This window comes from Aotus nancymaae, unplaced genomic scaffold (assembly GCF_030222135.1).
Source record: "Aotus nancymaae isolate 86718 unplaced genomic scaffold, 86718_ANA_hifiasm-v0.15.2.pri h1tg000108l, whole genome shotgun sequence".
NCBI lineage: Eukaryota > Metazoa > Chordata > Mammalia > Primates > Aotidae > Aotus > Aotus nancymaae.
This window is the reverse complement of record NW_026988523.1, coordinates 28,006,737-28,022,308: the sequence shown is the minus strand read 5'-3', so window position 1 is coordinate 28,022,308 and position 15,572 is coordinate 28,006,737. Positions and strand designations below refer to the sequence as shown.

Genomic DNA, 15,572 nt, shown 5'->3' with positions numbered 1-15,572 from the left:
GTAGATTCTGGATATTAGCTCTTTGTCAGATGGGTAAATTGCAAAAATTTATTCTGTTGGTTGCTGTTCACTCTAATGATAGTTTCTTTTGCTGTGAAGAAGCTCTTAAGTTTAATTAGATACCATTTGTCTATTTTGGCTTTTGTTGCCATTACTTTTGGTGTTTCAATCATGAAGTCCTTGCTTATGCCTATGTCCTGAATGGTATTGTCTAGGTTTTCTTCTACGGTTTTTATGGTGTTAGGTCTTATGGCTAAATCTTTAATCCATCTGGAGTTAATTTTTGTATAAGGTGTAAGGAAGGGGTCCAGTTTCATCTTTCTGCATATGGCTAGCCAGTTTTCCCAACACCATTTATTAAATAGGGAATCCTTTTCCTATTGCTTGTTTTTGTCAGGTTTGTCAAAGATCAGATGGTTGCAGATGTGTGGTGTTATTTCCAAGGCCTCTGTTCTGTTCCATTGGTCTATATCTCTGTTTTGGTACCAGACCATGCCGTTTTGATTACTGTAGCCTTGTAGTATAGTTTGAAGTCAGGTAGCATGATGCTTCCAGCTTTTTGTTTTTTATTTTTTTCTTAGGATTGTCTTAGCTATGCGAGTTCTTTTTTGGTTCCATGTGAAGTTTAGGGTGTTTTTTTTTCCAGTTCTGTGAAGAAGGTCAATGGTAGCTTGCTGAGGATAGCATGGAACCTATAAATTACTTTAGGCAGCATGGCTATTTTCACAATATTGATTCTTTCTAAACATGAGCATGGAATGTTTTTCCATCCGTTTGTGTCCTCTCTTATTTCCTTGAGCACTGATTTGTAGTTCATCTTGAAGAGGTCCTTCACATCCCTTGTTAGTTGTATTCCTAGGTATTTTATTCCCTTTGTAGCAATTGTGAATGGGAGTTCACTCATGATTTGGCTCTCTGTTTGTCTATTATTAGTGTATAGGAATGCTTGTGATTTTTGTACATTGATTTTGTATCCTGAGACTTTGCTTAAGTTGCTTATCAGCTTAAGGAGATTTTGGGCTGAGATGATGGGGTCTTGTAAATATACAATCATGTCATCTGCAAACAGAGACAATTTGACTTCCTCTTTTCCTTATTGAATACCTTTATTTCTTTTTCTTGCCTGATTGCTCTGGCCAGAACTTCCAATATAGTGCAATCAAATTAGGATTTGCTCAGGATTAAGAAACTCACTCAAAACTGCACAACTACATGGAAACTGAACAACCTGCTCCTGAATAACTACTGGATAAATAATGAAATGAAGGCAGAAATAAAGATATTCTTCGAAACCAATGAGAATGAAGACACAACATACCAGAATCTTTGGGACACATTTAAAGCAGTGTCTAGAGGGAAAGTTATAGCACTAAATGCCCACATGAGAAGTGAGGAAAGATCTAAAATCAATACCCTATCATCTCAATTAAAAGAACTAGAGGAGCAAGAACAAACAAATTCAAAGGCTAGCAGAAAACAAGAAATAACTAAGATCAGAGCAGAACTGAAGGAGATAGAGACACAAAAAACCCTTCAAAAAATCAATGAATTCAGGAGCTGTTTTTTTGAACAGATCAACAAAATAGACTGCTAGCCAGACTAACAAAAAAGAAAAGAGAGAAGAATCAAATAGATGCAATAACAAATGATAAAGGGGATATCACCACTGATTCCACAGAAATACAAACTACCATCAGAGATTACTACACCTCTATGCACATAAACCAGTAAATCTAGCAGAAACAGATAAATTCCTGGACACTTATACCCTCCCAAGACTAAACCAGGAAGAAGCTGAATTCCTGAATAGACCAGTAACAAGGTCTGAAGTTTAGGCAGGAATTAATAGCCTACCAATCAAAAGAAGTCCAGGACCAGACAGGTTCATAGCCAAACTCTATCAGAGGTACAAAGAGGAGCTGGTACCATTCCTTCTGAAACTATTCCAAACAATGCAAAAAGAGGGAATCTACCCTAACTCATTTTATGAGACCAACATCATCCTGATACCAAAACCTGGCAGAGAAACAAGTAAAAAAGAAAATTTCAGGCCAATATCTATGATGAACATAGATGCAAAAATCTTCAGTAAAACACTGGCAAACCGAATCCAACAGCACATCAAAAAGCTTATCCATCATGATGAAGTCAGCTTCATCCCTGGGATGCAAGGCTGGTTTAACATATGCAAATCTATAAATGTAATCCATCATATAAACAGAACCAAAGACAAAAACCACATGATTATCTCAATAGATGCAGAGAAGGCCTTTTACAAAATTCAACAGCCCTTTTTGATGAAAACTCTCAATAAACTAGGTATTGATGGAATGTATCTCAAAATAATAAAAGGTAATTATGACAAACCCACAGCCAATATCATACTGAATGGGCAAAAACTGGAAGCATTTCCTTTGAAAACTGGCACAAGACAAGGGTGCCCTCTCTCACCACTTCTATGCATGGAATATTTTTTTTCTATTCTTTTAATTTCAATTTATGTGTGTCCTTACAGGTGAAGTGAGTTTCTTGTAAGTTGTGTATATTTGTTTTTTTCTGATCCATTCAGCCATTCTGTGTCTTTTCATTGGTAATTTCAATGGAGTCATTTACATTCAAGGTAATTAATGACACGTAAACACTTTCTCCTTCCATTTTGTTAATTGTTTTGTAGATCCTTTGTTTCCTGTTTCTTCCTTGATGTCTTCTTTTGTGATTAGATGATGTTCTCCAATGGTACGCTTCAATTCCTTTTTATCTTTTATGTATCATAAGTTTTTGCTTTGTGGCTACCATGAGACCTACATAAAATATCTTATAGTTGTAACAGGCAATAAGAAGTTAATGTTAATTACATAAAATAACTACACTTTTACTTTACCCACCCCCACATTCTATGTTTTTGAGGTCACAATTTACATCTTTTTATACTGTACATCCCTTAAAATTATTGATGCTATTATTATTTTTAATATTTTTGTTTTTAACCTTCATACTAAAGATATAAGTGATTTACATATCATCATTACAGTTTTAGAGTATTCTGAATTTGACTGTAACTAGTGAGCTTTGTTCTTTCATATGTTGTGTTACTATTACTAATTAGCATCCTCTTTGCTCTGCATGAAGAAGTCCCTTTTGCATTTCTTGTAAGCGAGATATTTAGAATGAACTCACTCAGCTTTTGTTTATCTGGAAAAGTTTTCATCATTCTTCTATTTCTGAAGGACAGCTTGCTGGATATAGGTATTCTTGGTTGACAGTGTTTTTTTTTTTTTCCTTCAGCACTTTTAATGTATTATCTGAATATTTCTCAGTCTACAGGATTTCTGTTGAGAAATCTACTGATAGCCTTTTAGGAATTCCTTTATAGACGATTTGCTTCTTTTCTCTTGCTGTTTTCAGTGTCCTCTTTCTATTTTCAATTTTGACAGTTTGATTATAATATGTCTTGCAGTCTTATTTGACTTGAGTCTAATCAGAGTTCTTTGACCTTCCTGTACCTGGATATTTCTTTCCCAGATTTAATTTATTTTCTGCTCTTATTTCTTTAAATAAACTTAAATTTCTCTCTCTTTCTTTCTTCTTTTTTAACTCCTACAATTTAAACATTTGGTTTTGTTTGTTTGTTTGTTTTTTGAGACAGAGTCTCACTCTGTTGCCCAGGCTGGAGTGCAATGGTGTGATCTCAGCTCACTGCAACATCTGCCTCCCAGGTTCAAGTGATTCTCCTGCCTCAGCCTCCTGAATAGCTGGGATTATAGGCATGTGCAACAATGCCCGGCTAATTTTTGTATTTTTAGTAGAGACAGGGTTTCACCATGTTGCGTCAGGCTGGTCATGTACTCCTCACCTTGTGACTCACTTGTCTTAGCCTCCCAAAGTGCTGGGATTACAAGTGTGAGTCACTGTGCCTGGCCAAACATTTGTGCTTTTGATACTGAATAGCTGGGACTATAGGCATGTGCCACAATGCCCGGCTAATTTTTGTATTTTTAGTAGAGACGGGGTTTCACCATGTTGGGTCAGGCTGGTCACGTACTCCTGACCTTGTGACTCACTTGTCTTAGCCTCCCAAAGTGCTGGGATTACAGGTGTGAGTCACTGTGCCTGGCCAAACATTTGTGCTTTTGATACTGTTCCACAAATCCCATAAGCTTTCATCATTCCTTTTCACTCTTTTTTCATTTTTCTCTTCTTACTGCATATTTTCAAATAATTGTCTTTGAGTTTGCAGATTCTTTCTTCTGTTTAATCAATTCTGCTGTCAATGCTTTCTATTGATTTTAGAATTTAATTCATTGTATTTTTCAGAATTTCAGTTCCAGAATTTGGTTACTTTTTTATAATTTCAGTCTCTGTTAAATTTCTTGTTTTGGCCATTGTTTTCTTGGTTTCAATAAATTATTTCTCTGTATTTTATTAAAGTTTGCTATACTTAAAACTATTATTTTGAATTATTTATACAGCAGTTTATATATCTCTATTTCTTTAGTGTCAGTTACTCATGTTTTATTTTCTTCCATCGGTGATGACATGTTTCCCTGATTATTCTTGATCTTTTGCGGCCATTGCTGGTACTCATTTGAAGAAGTAGAGACTTACTCCAATCCTTGCAAACTGTTTTTGTTTGGGAAAGCCTTCACCAGTCAGCAAGTCCAGAGGTTCTGGGCAGTCCATCTAGTATGGCCTGTTGGCATACTTGCTGTGGAGTCTTTGGGCGAGTGGGCCTTGTGCCTGGGTCAACAAGTGGACAGACCTGGTGCCCGAGTCCATGAGGTTGAGCCTGGATGCTGGATCCACTGAGGTAGATGTATTGATTGGGTCTGCAGAGGTGAGCCTGGAGCATAGGTCCAAGGGCAGACCTAGAGTCTATATCCATGTGGGGTGGGCTGTAGTCTGGGTTCGTAGTAGTTGATGTGGCACTGGGGTGAGCCTTGAACCTGAGTCTGTAGGGGCTGGCTAGGCCCTGGGATGGGTCTGGAGCCTGGTCCACTAGGATGGGCCCAGAGCCTGAGTCCATGGGAGCTGATCTGGCACTGGTATAGACCTGTATCCTGAGTTTATGGGGTCCTGAGTTTTGGGTCCATGGGGCTGGCCTAGAACCAGGGTATTTAGGAGTAGTACTGGAGCCTAGGTCCATGAGGATCAGCTTAGCACTGGGGTCTACTGGGACAAATCTGGCCCTTACATCTGCTGGAACATGGGACTACAGGGGCCAGCCTGGAGTGTGGGGCCACAGGGATCAGCCTGGCACTATGCAGGCCTAAAACCTGTGCCTGAGGTATCAGCCTTGTGCCTGAGATGTACTGACCTGGCACTGAGATGAGCCTAAGGCCTTGGGCTGCGTGGGCTGACATGGCTTTGGGCTGATCTTAAACGGGGGCAGGCCTGCAGCCTGGAGCTTCAGGAGCTAGTCTTACGCTACGCAGGCCTGGAACCTATACCTGCAGGCCAGCCTGAAGGCTGAGTGCTGGCCTGATGATTAGTGCTGTAGGGTTTGGCCTAGTTCTGGGATAAGCATGAGGCCTGGTGCTATGGGGCCCAGCCTGATGCTAGGTTAGGGGGCATCCAGAGCCAGGGACCACTGGGACTGCTCTGACCCTGGAGTAAACACGAAGACTGAGTCTTCAGGGTAGGCCTGGAACCTGATCTATGAGGCCTGGCCTGTCACTGTAGTGAGCTCAAAGCCTGAGGCATGGCGGCCAGCTAGGTGTTGGGGTCAGACTGGAGCATAGGGATGTTAGGGTTGGCCTGGAAATTGAGACTGGGGAGCAGGCCTGGAGCTGGGGAATGTAGGATCTTGCCTGTCAGGATGGGCCTAGAATCTGGGGCTGTAGGGGCCTGCCCAGTGCTGGGTTTTATTGGTGGGCCCAATATTGGAGTTCGAGGCAAAGTCTGATGCATATTTTCCTCTTCTTCCCCAAAGCGAAGGGTATATCTCTGCACTGTGCTGCCTGGAGGGAAGCGTGATGTGGGTAAAGTTGTCCTTCCTATCCTCTTCAATGTGTCTTTTCTTATTTTTGTGCTATACCCAGGGCTATACTCTCTCACTTGGTTTTCTTCACTCTTATGAAAGTATTTTTATGCATAGATAGCTTTTCAGATTGAAGTTTCTGTGGAGAGACTAGCACTGGAAAGTTCTTTTCTGCCATCTTGCTGATTAAGACACTTAGTACTTTTTAAATAAAAAAATTCATAACCATAAATAAAATGTAAATATACTTGAACATATTAAAATAATTTATTCTAATATAAAAATAAAATATTGTTTACATACCATATAAAGTTTGAGTTTAAAAGATTTCTTTTTTTTTTTTGAGACAGAGTTTTGCTCTTGTTACCCAGGCTGGAGTGCAATGGTGCGATCTCGGCTCACCACAACCTCCGCCTCCTGGGTTCAGGCAATTCTCCTGCCTCAGCCTCCTGAGTAGCTGGGATTACAGGCACGCACCACCATGCCCAGCTAATGTTTTGTATTTTTAGTAGAGACGGGGTTTCACCATGTTGACCAGGATGGTCTCGATCTCTTGACCTCGTGATCCCCCCGCCTCGGTCTCCCAAAGTGCTGGGATTACAGGCGTGAGCCACCGCGCCCGGCCCTAGAATTATGATTTCTTAATGTGTACTTAGTCCATCAATAATGTCATCGCTGAGCTGTGAAAAGCTTTCCAGTGCTGAAAATCTCTTTTTGAATCTATGCTAGTTAAGAGAATGATAAAGATATAGTTACAAACTGCTCTTAAATATTTTTCTCTAATTCACTGCTGTTTGAATGTGTCCCCCAAAGTTCCTATGTTGGAAACTTAATCCTCGGTGCAAGTATGTTGAGAGGTGGGACCTTAAAGAGGTGATTAGGCCATGAGGGTACCACTCTCATGAATGATGAATGTCATTATTACAAGAACCTGTTCCTTATAAAAGGACAAGTTCAGCCCTCCTTTGCTCTCTCTCACCCCTGTGCCTTCTGCCATCGGATGATGCAGCAAGAAGGCCCACACCAGATGCCAGTGCCTCAATCTTGGACTTCTCAACCTCCAGAACTGTGAGCCAATACGTTTCTGTTCATTACAAATGACCCGGTCTCAGGCATTATGTGGTAGCAGTACAAAATAGACTAAGACACCCATTATCTACAAACAATCCTATCTCTTGGGTAATATCTTTGAGGAGATTTTTTGCGGGGCGAGGTGCAGGAAGCGGTGGGAAAGATTTCATTTCTTTGCAGGAAAAATTTTTTTATTGCTAACTGCTATGGTTTCAATGTTTGTATCCCTCAAAAATTCATGTTGAAATATAATTCCAATGCAACAGTATTAAGAGGTGGGGTCTTGAGAAGGTGATTAGGTTGTGAGGGCTCCACTCTCATGGATGGGATTAGTGCCCACAAAAAAGGGCTTGAGGGAGTGAGTTTTTCCTATTAGCCCTTTTTGCCCTTCTGCCCTTTTATCATATGAGCATGCAACACAAAGACCATCTATAGAGCAGAGAGCAAACTTTCACCAGATAAGAAATCTGCTGGCAACTTGATCTTTGATTTCCTGGACTTCAGAACTGTTAAAAATAAATCTATATTATTTCTAAATTATCTAGTCTTAGATATTTTGTTACAGCATCCTGAATGGACTAAGACAGCAACAATTTTTTTTTTTTTTTTTTTTTGCTTCAAAGAAAGTATTTCTGGTTTGTCTTTATTTTTCCATCTCATCTTCCATAAATGAAGATTCTAATACAGACACACATTATTAATACCAATAGTGTTCCGTTCATGTCTATTTGTTGGAAAGTCTTTGTGATAGGTAAGAATTATTCTTGTATTAGAAGCTTTGCTTTGTTTTCTTTTTTTCCCGAGGACTATAAAGGCATAGAAGACAGTTTTCTAAACACATTCACCTATACTTGATTCCCAAACTTTTAATAAAGCATGTCTCTGGTATGTCTCAGGATATAAATGTTTCCGATTTCAGATTTTTTTTTAACTTTGAAATAATAGTATCATACCAACAGGAATACCAGTATTCTAGTAGCCTTTAAAACAGCATGGAATATCAGAGTGGTGGAACATTGAAAACTGGTATTGTAAGTCACTCTTCTGTGGGCAACGGGAGCCATTAAAGATGTTTAAACAAGAAAATTACAAAGATATATTGACACAGACGTACTCTGTTAGAGTTGTAGGAGTTGTAGAGAGTATTAAGCCCGCCTCCCTCTGTCTAAAGGTCAGCAACTTCAGCATGAGTCACCAACAATGCACACAGGAAGTTGATTAATGAGGACAGAGGAGATTGGAGAAAGGCATGGAAGACATCTATTATTCTCCCCTCATCATTCATTCACTCTCTTTTAAAAGTAAAAACAGTTATCTGAACCTCTTTGAAGAATTGCCTGAACTCCCTAGTAACTCATTTAGTTTGGGTGGGTTTGACTTCCCCTTCAACTCTAGGGATGGTAGGAAATGATTGGTTCAAGAATTAAGCATATATCTCAAATCTGGCAAAAAATTCCGAGGCCCAGAATTTCTGCTTGTATGGGGAAAAGAGCTCTTTATTTCCAGTTAGACTGCTTGAGTCATTGTGTAATGAAGGGGTGAACTCTGAGTCACCAGTTTGAGTGGGAGATGGAGCTGGAGGCTGCAAAAGAAATCAAAAACCAATATTATCTGAGCTTCTATCCAGCTAAGCCTGAAGGCAGTTCTCCTGAAATTTTCAATTGTGTGGGCTAATCAATTCTTTTGTCTTTTTTCCTGTTAAACCAGCTTGAATCAGGTTTTCCGCTACGTGCAACAGAAACAGTCCTAAGTGATATTAAGGAAAAAACAGGAAGCCATCCATCAGGATTGAGGAAATGGTAGGAAGAAAGAGACTTACTGGAGAAAAGTCACAAAGGAAAGTTTCAGTCTCCCATCTTAGGGGGGCATTATCCATGCTAAATATCACACAAATTACCACCTCCTCCCTAATATAATTAAGCATTATAATATCTGTAATATATGTGGCTCATAGTGTGGGCCCAGATGCCAGACAAACATGGGTTCAAACTTAGTTTACTCAGTCTCTGCCACTTAAGATCTGTGCCTTCTTGGGCAAGTTACTTCTCTCTTCTCTAATTTCAGTTTCTTCCTTTACAAAATGGTGACAGTACCTACAACTTGCGTTACTGTAAGGATTAAATGTCACATTGCATAATGCCATGAATATGGTAAGCACTTAGTTCAATTACTATTATTGATGTTTTTTCTTTTTCCAAGCTTATTGGAGATATCATTTGGGAAAATAATTTGTTGGAGGTGAAACTACCAATGTTACCTCCTTCACCATCTACCTTTACCTCCTCCTCTTCCATTTTAATAGACGAGATAACCCTTAATGAAAGATGTGTCCCTTCTCTCCTGTTCAAGGGTGACCCTTCCTCCCTTCTTCTTTATCACACCTCCTCTCAACTCCTTAGGAAATTTTCTCTACTGATTATTTCTTTTTGTCTTCTTGTTTTCCCTCCACTGGGAATTGTCCCCATTGTCTTAGTTCATTTTGTGTTGCTATAAGGGAATATCTGAAGCTGAATAATTTATAAAGAAACAAGGTTTATTTGGTTCATAATTCGGGATGGCGGGAAAATTCGAAGTTGGGCATATGCATCAGGTGAAGGCTACAGGCTGCTTCTACTCATGGTGGAAAATGAAGGGGAGCCAGTGTGTACAGAGATAATGTGATGAGAAATGAAGCAAAGAGATAAGGAGGTGTCAGGTTCTTTTTAACAACCAGCTCTTGTAGAGTGAGAATTTTTTCACTTCTGAGGGAGGGCATTGTTGTACTAGAGCGAGCATAGAGAGTCAACACCAAGACAAAAGTATGCCAAATTTCAGGGTCTTTATTGCCAGTGGTCACAGAGGACTCATGTCTCTCCAACCCGTGGCCCCAAAAGGAGGGTGTTAAGACCTTTTATATCCGTAAACCACCTCAGGGGTGAGGGTGAAGGGCGGGGGTCGGGGTGAGGGGTTTGAGACATTCCAAGGGCCAGTGGATTCCATAAATCACCTCCTGGGCGGAGATGAGGGTGAGGGGCTTTGGACATTCCGAGGGCCAGGGGACTATTTGTCACTCCGATTGTTACTTAAGTGGTTTACAGAAGTCAAGATAAGCGTTAGTTTACACATTGTCTGGGTAGCGGTGGAAATTACAGACCTTAGTTACTTATCACAAGTTGCAGGGGCCAAGATAGCGTGGATTAATCCTAAACATTAGGATTACAGAGAGCGGTTTCAACAGAAAGCTGAGGTATGGTTGAGGTATGCAGTTTTATGGGGCTTTTACCATGTCATAGGCCTCAGTCTATTACTCATGAGGCAGATACTGCCATGATCCAATACCTCCCATTAGATCTAACATTGGATCACATTTCAACATGAGGTTTAGAGGGGATAAACATCCAAACTATAGCACCCATTCCATAAAAAGCATCTCCATACCAAAACTATCCCTCTTTGACTCTCTATCCATAGTTTTCAATGTGTGATCTGAAGAGCTTCTGTATCAGAATCACCTGGGTGCTTAACATGCAGAGTTCCAGACTCCACCCAGTTATAGTAAGACTTATTGGTGCTCTTGTACCTACATTCTAACAAATAAGCCAAGTGATTATGATGTACCATAAAGTTGGAGAAAACTGCTCTCTATTGGGCTCTCCACAGTACCTGGCAATCCTCTAGCTACCTAGCTATGACCCTCTCTCTTGTGTATACTGTGGGTATTTTACTTTCTCACATTCCTCAAATTGCCAAGAGTACCAATCACAATCCCTCTAACTCATACTCTGATTTTGCAAAAAAAAAAAAAAGAAAAAAAGAAAAAAGAAAAAAGCCCCATGAATCTCCATGCCATAAATGTATTTTACTCATGCCTATTTTTTCCCCTACTACAAACATGGAAAATACATACTTTTTCTTTCTAAGGCTAATCATGCCATTTAAGCTTCTTTCTCATCTTCTCCTGCCCTTCTAACCACTTCATCAGATCTATTATCATGTCTCCTTATCTGCAGACTTATTTCTATCAACATTTAAACATAGATATAAGCTTCTCTCATCTTCAAAAGAATTCTCCCTTAATTTCATGAACCAAACACCTCCAGACACTGCATTTTTTCATTCCCTTTTCTCAGTGAAACTTCTTAAAGATGTTTATGCTTACTTCCCACTTGCATTCCATTTCTGCCCCACTATTGGATTAGGACCCCACTATTTCACTGAGACAGCTCTCACTTAAGTAACAGATTACTTTGTTGCTAAATTTGGGGGACACTGGACCTTACATTACTTGACTTCTCAGTTCCATTTGACACTATTGTCCATTCTTTTTAATTGTCCATTCTTTTTTTTTCTTAAACAAAAAACAAAAAACCTTTTTTCTCATGGCTTTCTTGATACCTATGTACCTTAGAACCTACATATTCAAAATTAACTTGCTAACTTCTGCTTAACCTTCCTTCTTCCCAGGTGAGTGGCATCATCTGCAAGTTGCCCAAGCCAGAAACGTAGAAGAGTTATCTTTGATTCTTTGCTCCTTCTCACTTGTTAACTACCTCCTAAATGTTTCATAGCTGGATTGCTGCAACAGCCTCCTACTTCCTGTCCTTTCTCCAGTTTTGCTCTCATCCAATCCAGAGCAGTACTCTGGAGGGAAAGATCACAGTTATACTGGCCACTAGATTCTAAATATTTGCTATAGGTAAGTTTGAAATTAGGCACCATGCTTCCTGACAACCAAGGCAAAATTGAAGGGAAAGTAATCCTCATACTTCTTAGTGCTTGTTCTAATTCTAACACTCTAAACCAAATATCTCAGAAGGAGATTTATAAAGGAAGCAATAAATGATGTAATGAACAATGCCTCAACAACATTCCTATGATATATCCTATAATTTTATTTGGCAAGTATTTATGGAGTATTTCCTACGAGCCAGGCACCATGCTCACCACTGGGGATAAAACAGTGAATGTAGTTGTTCCTTATCTAATCTTATTATTAAAACCATGTTTTTGCATAATATTAAATGCAATCCTCCGAAGACAATTTGGCTGGGAAAGGGCTTATTTCCCAAAACCAGGGTCAAAATAACCGCCACTTAGTGTTCCCCTGCTTCCTCCAACCACCCTAGCCACCCCCCGCCCCATTCCATGTGGTCCTGCCCGAGGTCAGGACTTCCAGCTCCCCCGCCCCCGCCACCACCTCTGTCTCTGAATCTCAGTCTGTCGCCCAGGCTAGGGTGCAGTGGTACAATCTCAACTTACTGCAACCTTTGCCCCTTGGGTTCAAGTGATTCTCCTGCCTCAGCCTCTCGAGTAGCTGGGATTACAGATGTGTGCCACCACACCAAGCTAATTTTTGTATTTTTGGTAGAGACAGGGTTTCACCATGTTGCCCAGGCTGGTTTCAAACTCCTGACCTCAGGTGATCTGCCTGCCTCAGCCTCCCAAAGTGCTGGGATTTCAGGCGTGAGCGACTGTGCCCAGCTCAGCCTCTTTTAAATTGCAACTCACCACCACTACTATCACACACAAAATATGTCTGGACTCCCCATGGTTTGTCTCACATGTGTTCAACAGTGCTTTTAACCACCACATGAAATCTGCTATTTTCCACCCTCACTTACTCTGGTTTATTTTGGAGATCTGCTGCTGAGTCATTCCCCACACTCCCCACACTCCCCCTCCAACACAACACATGAGCCCCAACAGGACCACTGCTGTATTAGTCCATTTTCATACTGCTATAAAGATAGAACAATTTATAAACAAAAGAGTAAATTTACTCACAGTTACGCATGGCTGGGGAGTGGGGAGGCCTCAGGGAACTTACAGTCATGGTGGAAGGGGAAGTAGGCACCTTTTTCACAAGGTGGCAGAAGAGAGAGAAGAAGGAAGAATTTCCAAACATTTAAAAAACCATCAGATCTCATGTGAACTCATTCACAGTCATGAGAACAGTATGGGGGAAACTGCCCCCATGATTCAATCACCTCCCTCCCTTGACACATGGGGATTACAGGTCCCTCCCTCAACATGTGGGGATTGTAATTCCAGATGAAATTTGGGTGGGGACACAGCCAAACCATATCCATTGCTGTTGTTCATGCAGGCTAAAGGTATTGCTTGTGATGACTGCCAAGTCTGTGCTGCGGCTGCCAGAGTGGAGGATGGGGACTCAGGTTGCTTCATCCATGACTGCAGAAGGTATTGGCACCCAGATGCCAATATTACATTGCCCTGAAGCTGCTCTGATGGACTAAAACTACCAAGGCTGCTGGAGGGCCCTCAGACACTACAACTGTACCATGTTTTTGCCGAACGTTCGAGAACAGTTCTCCTCAACCATTAGGGTTACATTTCATTATAGTTTCCAAAGGAGTGCTGTCTGGTTCTCCCTGATGCCCTATTGAGATTAAAGTAAAAAAGTATCTTGGTCTGCTTGGGCTGCCATTACAAAATACTATAGACTGCATGCCAAAAACAACAGAAATGTATTTGCTCACACTGCTGGAAGCTAGAAGTCCAAGGTCAGGATGCCAGCGTTGTCAGGATCTGGTGAGGCTCCTGATTCGCAGATAAGTTGCCCGTCTTCTCACTGTGTGCTCACATGGCCTTTCCTCAGTGCATGGGTGTGGAGAGAGAGATCCTGCTTTCTATTCTTATAAAGCCACCAATCCTACTGGATTAGGACCTCACACTTATGTCTTGACTTAACCAAAATTGTTACTGGAAAGGGGTTCTGATCCAGACTCCAAGAGAGGGTTCTTGGACCTCAGGCAAGAAAGAATTCTAGGTGAGTCCATAGAATAAAGTGAAGTTTATTAGAGAGAGAGAGAAACAAAAGAATGGCTACTCCATAGACAGAGCAGGGGCATGGGCTGCTCGACTGAAAATACTTATGGTTATTTCTTAATTATATGCCTAACAAGGGGTGGATTATTCATGAATTTTCTGGGAAAGGAGTGGGACTTCCTGGAACTGAGGGTTCCTCCCCACTTTAGACCATATAGGGTAACTGCTGGCCACGGCATTCATAAACTGTCATGGCGCTGATGGGAGTGTCTTTTGGTATGCTAATGCATTACAATTAACATACTATTAGCAGTGAGCTTGACCATAGATCACTTTCATAAAATCTTGCACTTGGTGGGTTTTGGTCAGGCATTCATAAACTGTCATGGCGCTGATGGGAGTGTCTTTTGGTATGCTAATGTATTACAATTAACATACTATTAGCAGTGAGCTTGACCATAGGTCACTTTCATAAAATCTTGCACTTGGTGGGTTTTGGTCAGCTTCTTTATCACATCCCGTTTTATCGGCAGGGTCTCTTTGACCGGTATTTTGTGATAGAAGTCCTGCTGACCTCCCACCTCATCCTGTGACTGAGAATGCCTAACCTCCTGGGAATGCAGCCCAGTAGGTCTCAGCCTCATTTTACCCAGCCCCTATTCAAAATGGAGTCACTCTGATTCAAATGCCTCTGACAAAATCAGCTTCTAAAAGTCCTCTGTCCAAATACAGTCATTCAGTGGGTATGAATTTGGGGGAGACACAACTGAGTCCATAGCAAATAGTATTCAATTTTTAATCAAATCAGGACACACAATAAGACTCTGAAAAGTGAGTCCATTGGCTGCGCTAGGGAGAAAATTGTGACAACGTGTAGTGTTCCAAAATGACCCACCCCGCACCAGGGAGCACTCAGAACCTTCCAGCTTGGTGAACAGAATTTGTTCTCAGGCCAGGAGCCATGCTCTGTAAGTATGTTGTCTTTACATCTGGGCCAGCTTGATCCAAGGATAGGATTTAGAATGATTAAAGGAATGGTTAGATGGTACACATGGACTCTCCTCACAAACGTGTCTCCTCTCAATTTGGCCTTCACCTTGAAATAGACACATAATGGGTTCCAGATTGTGACCTGTTGCAAAGATCTCGGAACACAGGCTTGGGATACCTGTATAGTCAACAGAAATCAGTCTAGCAGGTGGTAAGGCTGGCATTTTTCTGTGTTTTTAAGTTCTTAGTCACTGGGACAACACCCACAGGCAAGGCCTGGCTTTTTCCACAAGAAATATTCTGGATGTAAGTAAACACAGCAGTGAGCTTAAAATTCTACATGATTACAACGACTTAAGCTTGAGAATTTTTTTAAAACAGAGAAGGGAGTAGTAAATGGCTAAATATAAAGTACCTAGTGCTGTGTTTCGCAAATGGTAATCACTCGGCAGGTGTCTCAGCTCCTAGCTTCAGCAAGCAGGCTTCCAGGACTTGAAAGAAGTCTACATTCAAAACTACTCCCCTCCACCACCCAATTCTACTCCTGTGCTCGCATTTCTCCCTACCCCTGCCTGGCAAACTCTATGGCCTCACAGATTCACTCCCACTCCACCGTCTGACCAGGCACGTCCGTGGGCCACCCACGCCTGGAAACCGGCGGGCTGGCCGGAGGGGCGAGGCCTGCTGCCGAGGGGGGCGGGTACAAGCCAAGGCTTGGGAGCCCCGGTGCGGCGCAGCCTTGTGGGAACTGTAGTTCTCGCAACTC

General features: G+C 41.3%; 1 long non-coding RNA gene across 1 annotated transcript in view; it reads right to left on the bottom strand.

Annotated features, from left to right (window-relative positions):
* Positions 1 to 13,350, bottom strand: part of LOC135272325 (uncharacterized) — a 74,374-nt gene extending 61,024 nt beyond the window's left edge. The window contains exon 1 of the long non-coding RNA XR_010340484.1: positions 12,812 to 13,350. This is a non-coding gene — a long non-coding RNA (uncharacterized LOC135272325). The remainder of the gene's footprint in view (positions 1 to 12,811) is intronic.
* Between the last annotated feature and the right edge of the window lie 2,222 nt (positions 13,351 to 15,572).